Source organism: Strix aluco, chromosome 12 (assembly GCF_031877795.1).
Source record: "Strix aluco isolate bStrAlu1 chromosome 12, bStrAlu1.hap1, whole genome shotgun sequence".
NCBI classification, from domain to species: Eukaryota; Metazoa; Chordata; class Aves; order Strigiformes; family Strigidae; genus Strix; species Strix aluco.
In genome coordinates, this window is record NC_133942.1 from 2,595,553 (window position 1) to 2,601,954 (window position 6,402).

Sequence of the window (6,402 nt, forward strand, 5' to 3'; positions counted from 1 at the left end):
AGACATGTCTTAGTCATGAGTGTATTTAATAGTTCAGGCTTTATTTTTTTTTTATTTTAGCCTTCAGTGAATGTGGCTCTTTGTAGGGATTGCTTTTTGCTTTGCTGGTGATTGTGGGTTTTTTCTTCAAATAAGGAAGTGATACAGAGTGAAAAATGGAAAGACAAAGATTTCTGCTGTGTTATTTTTATACTTTCTGTTTAAGATGATGAAGGGAGTTTTGTCAAAATTAAAGGAATTGCATAACAACCACCATCTTATGCCTTTTTTCAGGATTTACAGACTTGGCAAACCAGCAGGTGGTAACTGGCCTCATTTCTTGGGGTGCACAAGTGGTCACCTGGTTCTGTGGACCCAGTCTCCTTCCAGAGGGTGTAGGTGAGCCTGAACTGTGACCCGTTTGTGAGCAGGAGACTCTCCAGCGAGTGATTCCGATGAACACGTGCTCAGCCCTGTTTCTGTACATGTTTCATCGATAACGAGTCGTGTTGGTTCAGCTGCAGCGTGTGTTGAAATTCTGTTGGTGAAACTGAGACTGGTCTGTTTTTTCAAAGAGTGTAGAATAATGCAAGCAGTTTCTTTCCTGGATGTTTTTTAGAGAGAACAGTATGCCTCTGACTTCAGGGAGTTGCTTGTGTCCACAGCTTGAACTACTTGTAATTTCAAACACATTGCTATTAAACAAGAAATACTGTAATGCTTGTTTTTCCAGTAAAAGCATTCCCTGCATGTTTTGAACTTTTTATTTATTGCTTGAGGAAGAAATACACCTTGGAAAAACTTCTTTATTTGGAGAGATTAGAAACTCAATTGCCAGCCTTAATTGTCTTACAAATGCTGATGTGACATGTTTAAAAACCATTCCCTTTGAGAATTGTTGGGATTTTTTTATAGCGACCTTCAGCTTACACTACGTATTCTGAGTGCTACATCAACTTGAAATGGCACTTGAGACAAGGAGGAATTGAGTCTTGGGTCTTACCTCTCTTTTAGCAAAGGCAGAAACAGGACTGGCTTCTTTCAAAGTTGGGGTCTTGCCTGTGCTTGAGGCTCAGCTTGTACAATCTTCTGTCTTTTTAGTCCACAATTTTAGTTTAAAAATGGGATGTTACTTCTTTAACTTGCTTTTACTTTCTTGCCTATAGATGATGACATGCATCTGTCTAGACCTTTCTACAATTGTCCTCTGATTCAGAGCTGCTATACTGGTCATCGACAGAAGCTTGAGCATTTATCGAGGTAAGCTCGAACACTTCCACTGCAAATTCAGGAGTGGAAGGGAATGGCTTTTACATCAACAGTTGTATTTGCTACGGTTACTGCGTGTGCTGGCAGTACTCTTGACTTCAGCAGTGCCTGTGGTCTGTTGAACACAGAGGTTACTTTCCTGTGTTGCAATGTTTATATAGGACAGTGAGAGTTACGTGTAGTTGGCACATCAAGCACTCTACTGGGTATTGTCTAAAAGTCACTGCCTGATGTAAAAAAATCTTATCCAAAAAAATGCAAGGTAGGAAAGAATGAATGCGTAATAGCTAGGTAATGCCCTGCTTATTCACTGAAATACCATAAATCAGTTTAGTCTGCAGGGATTGGAAAGTACTTAACTATTAACCAAAAAACCCCCACCACCAAACCCCTCAAGATAATAAGGCAAATGCTTAGCTTGGCAGAGTTCAGTATCATCAATATTTTCTTCCGTACCAAAGATTAAAAAATACATTTTCACAAATATGCTGGGAAAAAACCTCTTGATGTTCAGAAAAATCTGGAAATAATGAATAACGATTAAAACAATATATTTAGAGATATACTTAAAACTCAGTGTTTGGAAAAATCTGAAGTGATGCACCCAGCAGAGCCACGGCCTGGAGCTTGAGCGCCATGACACAGGAGCTGTGGAAGAGCCAGGTCTGCTCCTGCAGAGCTGCGGAGGGAGAAGTAGAAAACATTGGGGGGCTGAGAAGGAGCCCACATCTCCCCTGCCATGGGCAGCCCACCCAGGCCGTGCCGGCCGCTTAGATCAGTGCCAGCTGTGACATAGGCCCATGTCTTTCTTCATTGAGGGCATCAGAAGCACCAAAATAGAGCCAAAAAACCCTAATGAAATTTCACTAGGAAACCTCACATTGAGAGACTGTGGCAATGTGAGGTTCTTACAGAAGTTTTGCACCCACCAGTGTTTTAATTGCTTGTGCAATTCTGAGTTAAAAGCCTGAATTAAGAAATGGTCTGAACCTCTAAACCTGAGTTTTATTCCCTGATAACTAGAGGGCCTCTCAGCATTGCCATAAATACTGTGCTGAAACTTGTTCATTAAGAAATTCCTCAGCATCAAGCTATATGCTGCTAGGATCTGCTCAAAGCAGAGGTCCAGCAATCAGCATAAAAACTTGCTGAACTGGAGTTTGCGTGTTTATAGCTTTCACTTAGCCATATGAACACACTTTGCAGAAAATCCCTGCTTCCTAGTAGGCAGGAAAAAAAAGCCACCTCAAAATATACAGGCTAAAAAATATCCCCATCACTTTTGGAAGGTGCTGGCAATGCTGTGGGAGCAGGCGCCTGTGTACCTGTGTGCATGTGGTTGTGCCACGCCACGTCTCTGCTGGCTCCAACAGGTATTTAGAGCTGTCAGAGCTCTGCAGAAATGCAGTCCCGCTTGGCTGGGGCTTGTACAGGTTTTGAGGCTGATACCCCCTGCTATCACTTACAGGATCTGAATGCCCAATTCTTATTAAAATTAATGTGAACTCTGCTATCCAGCTTTCCTCTGCAGCTTTGAAAAATCTCAGCCTGGGATCAGATGTGAGTCACCAGAGTTTGGTACCTTTGCAGAGTTTTATTTTCAGCTGCAGGCTGGAACATTTCCAGACAAACTTTATGTAAAATTCACTCCAAACCCCACGTGGGAATCCAGGCTCATATAAAATGCTACAAACTTTTTGCAAGCTCCTAAGCTGGAGGCATTCTTTTCTTTCAAAAACAAGAAACACCTGAGGCTTGCATTTTCTCCCCATATTATCTATTTACATACCCTATTTTGTTCTAACATCCAAGCCCCACAGAAAGCCTTGGTGAGACTGGAGGGGTCTATGATACCTGTCTTGCACATGGGAACTGCAGCACAAACTCGCTTATTTAAACTTATATGGCAGGAGCAGAGATTTCGGGCCTGCCTTCTCGAGTCAAAGGCTGTCCTCAGCTACCCGGGGTCTGTCTTTCAGGTACAGTGTGAAACAGAGGTTATATACAGTTTGGATCACCCTTGCTGCAGCCTGAAGAGCCCTGAAGACATCACCCATCTCCTGGAAAGATTCAACTGTCTTCCAAAAATGCTAAAAAAATCATCGATGTGGAAAGTCAGTAAAGGCAAGTGAAGATTTTTTGTTGTTATTTTTGTTCTTTTTTTTTTATGTGACAGATTAACAGTGGAAGTACAATGCATTTTACAGTTTGGGTGTTAATCCTTAGTGTGCTGTGAAATGGAGAAGACACTCTCTGCGCCTCAGAAAACAAAGACGTATCTCATAAGGGATATAAACACGGCAGGTCTCCCAGAGTGATGCGCACTCAGAGCGCTGCTTTCCGGCACAGGAGATGAAATCATAATAACATACACTTATTTACTTTTAAAAACCATCAATAATAAGAGCTGTATAGCTGAACTCTGGGCTCTTCTCACATGCACTTAAAAATGAAATGAATCTTAAGAAGAAACAGAAACATATGTGTGTATAAGCAGCGTAAGCTATATTACAAAACACACTGAATTATCTATGTTTCTTTAAACTACCTTCAAGAGTATTTGTCACTGTTAGCAATTTGTATCCAGAGAGCTCAAATCCATCACAAAAATGGGTCTGTATTATTTATCATCACTGTTCCACAGATAGGAAAACTAAGGCAGAAATAAGGGCTGATGCAGGCAGCTAATGGCCATGGGGGGAGCAGGGCCCCGCTCTGGAATTAGCGGTGGTGCTCTCCTTGCTGTTGGTTGTTGCTAAACTAAGCTGGCAAATGCATCAAAGCCCTGCTCAATTTTCTACCCCGCTGCATTCCCTTTGGGCATCACCCTGAGGCCTCAGTTGAAAAAATGGCTTCAGGCACCTTCCCCTGGGGACAGGCATGTTTCTGGGGGGATGCTCCCCAGTGAGGAGGAGCCAGCTGAGGGCTGCCATGGGGGACAGGCAGCAGGTGGCTTCACCTCTGCCCTCCTGGGAAGGCAGATGCCCAGATCCTCCACCTCTGGCTTTGCCAAGACCTATGTCACACCTCCGGTTTGCTTTGATTTGTACCATTCCCCACATCCCAGGAGACCTCTCTGGGGACTTTTATTTTCCAGAGAGCCTTTCGCTGTCACAGGGCCTTCGAGGGTGAATTCAAATCAGTCATCAACCTCCCACTGAGTTCAGAACACCTCTTTCACCATTTTAAATGAATTTTAAATGGATGCAATGCACTCGATCTTCCAGCTGAAATAACTTCAGTACTATCCCCCCAGCCTGAATTCCTTTTCCCCCTTGCTCTCTGCTCACTTCAGATAATTCAACGGGAATTTATTTGAAAAGAGGTGGTGGGTCACAAATGAAGTAAAACACTGACAGCAGGAGTTCCTACCCGTTCACTGCTTATGTGAAAGGCAGGGAGCCAGATTTAGGGAGCTGTGGGATAGTTATCATTAGGCTAGTTGAAAATATTCCATCTCCCCAGAGGGTGGTTTTTTTTTTTTTATTTCTTCCTTCTTCATTTCCCATAAGAATAGATTTTCTTTTGATTAAATGATATTTTAAAAAAATGTGTCTGTTCCCTCGTCTTGCTGGAAAAAGTCAAAAGCCTGAGAGAGGAAACTCTAACTAGCCCTAGCCACAGGCCTGCCTGGAGGCACTGCCAGGGAAAGTGCCTTCTGGGAAGTGTAGTTCGATTTAGGAAATCAAAGGTGCTGCAGGGAAGGGTGGAGGCACCCTGGAGCCAAGCTGTACCTCCCTGGCAGGATTCCTCAATTAAACTGCTCTGGTTTGTGGCTGAAAAGAAAGGCAGCTTCTGAATTCTAACCAAGGAAAGCTCTCATCTTTGATGAAAGTATGAGCTTAGATGCCAGGTCTATTCCTGGTGAAGTTTCCTCCTGAATCTCACTCCTTACTCCAGAAAATGCAATGCCTGGACGAGCTACTTATTCCTCCCCTGTGTCACCAAGAGGGACACACGCCAGAGGACCTTACTAGTGCTGTTGGCAGATGCAAAATGTTACACAAGGTGACCTTATGGGGAGATGTTACAAGTGAAGTGTGGATTACTAGCAGTCCCTTGGGGATTAAGAGACAGATGAACCACTTGACTCCCAAAATGTTTTTGGAAGTGGACTGCTTTTTCTTAAAAAAAACCAGGAGCATATAAGAAAGATGGGGACAGACTCTTTAACAGGGCCTATAGAGATAGGACAAGGGGTAATAGTTTTAAACTAAAAGAGGGTAGATTCAGCCTAGATATAAGAGATTTTTTTATGATGCGGGTGGTGAACCACTGGAACAAGTTGCCTGGAGAGGTGGTAGATGCCCCATCCCTGGAAACATTCAAGGTCAGGTTGGATGGGACTCTGAGCAACCTGATCTAGTTGAAGATGTCCCTGCTCACTGCAGGGGGGTTGGACCAGATGACCTTTAAAGGTCCCTTCCAGCCCAAACCATTCTGTGATTTATGATTCTTTATTTGGGACCATCTTCTTTTTTTCAAAGCCTGTGTGAACAGATAATGTCCACCACAAGCTGCAGTAATAAAAGTTATTGCTGTTATTACTGATGGGAGCACAGTCCTTCTCTGGGTGAATCCTAAGCTGTCAGGGGGTTATGTGCTCCACAGTAGGGTTACTTAAACCCTTAAGAGACTTGGCATGAACTGAACTGTATTTGAACTGTGGTAGTTCAAACCAAAAGCAGCAAGATTTGGGTATCTGCCATTTGCATTAGCTGTGCTGACCCTTGCCCTCCATTGCAAACGCTTTCTTTCCTACAATGACTGAGGTTCCTTCCAGCCCCACTATTGCTTGTTCATTTGCTGGTTGCTCCATTAATGACTTGCCATTGTTAGAAGCTCCAAAGGGATGATGTAGGAGTCTGGGCCACGCTGGGGGAAAGTTAGTGCAGGCAGAAGAATGCAAGGATGAAGACTAGGCCAGCAAAATAAGGCTGGCAAAAACACACAAGACAGCAGATAAGTGAGAAACACCTGTGGTCAGCAAAAGCACACAAGTCTGAGCAAAACAGGGTATGAGACAAGGGAGTTTTTGGCAAGTTTTGGGCTTTACGTGCTAATTGCAATTAACCAATGCAAATGCTTGTAGAGGCGCATGAACAGCGCGTGCAGATAACCTGTAGCCTATTAGAAGATAGATGAGTGCGTGTA

The 6,402-nt window shown here is 43.4% G+C and overlaps 1 long non-coding RNA gene across 1 annotated transcript; it reads left to right on the top strand.

Moving 5' to 3' along the window:
* On the top strand, positions 1–3,500 carry LOC141928822 (uncharacterized). The gene is made up of 3 exons (XR_012624877.1): positions 1–378; positions 1,146–1,239; positions 3,228–3,500. It is a non-coding gene; the product is annotated as an uncharacterized LOC141928822 (long non-coding RNA).
* Positions 3,501–6,402: the final 2,902 nt, after the last annotated feature.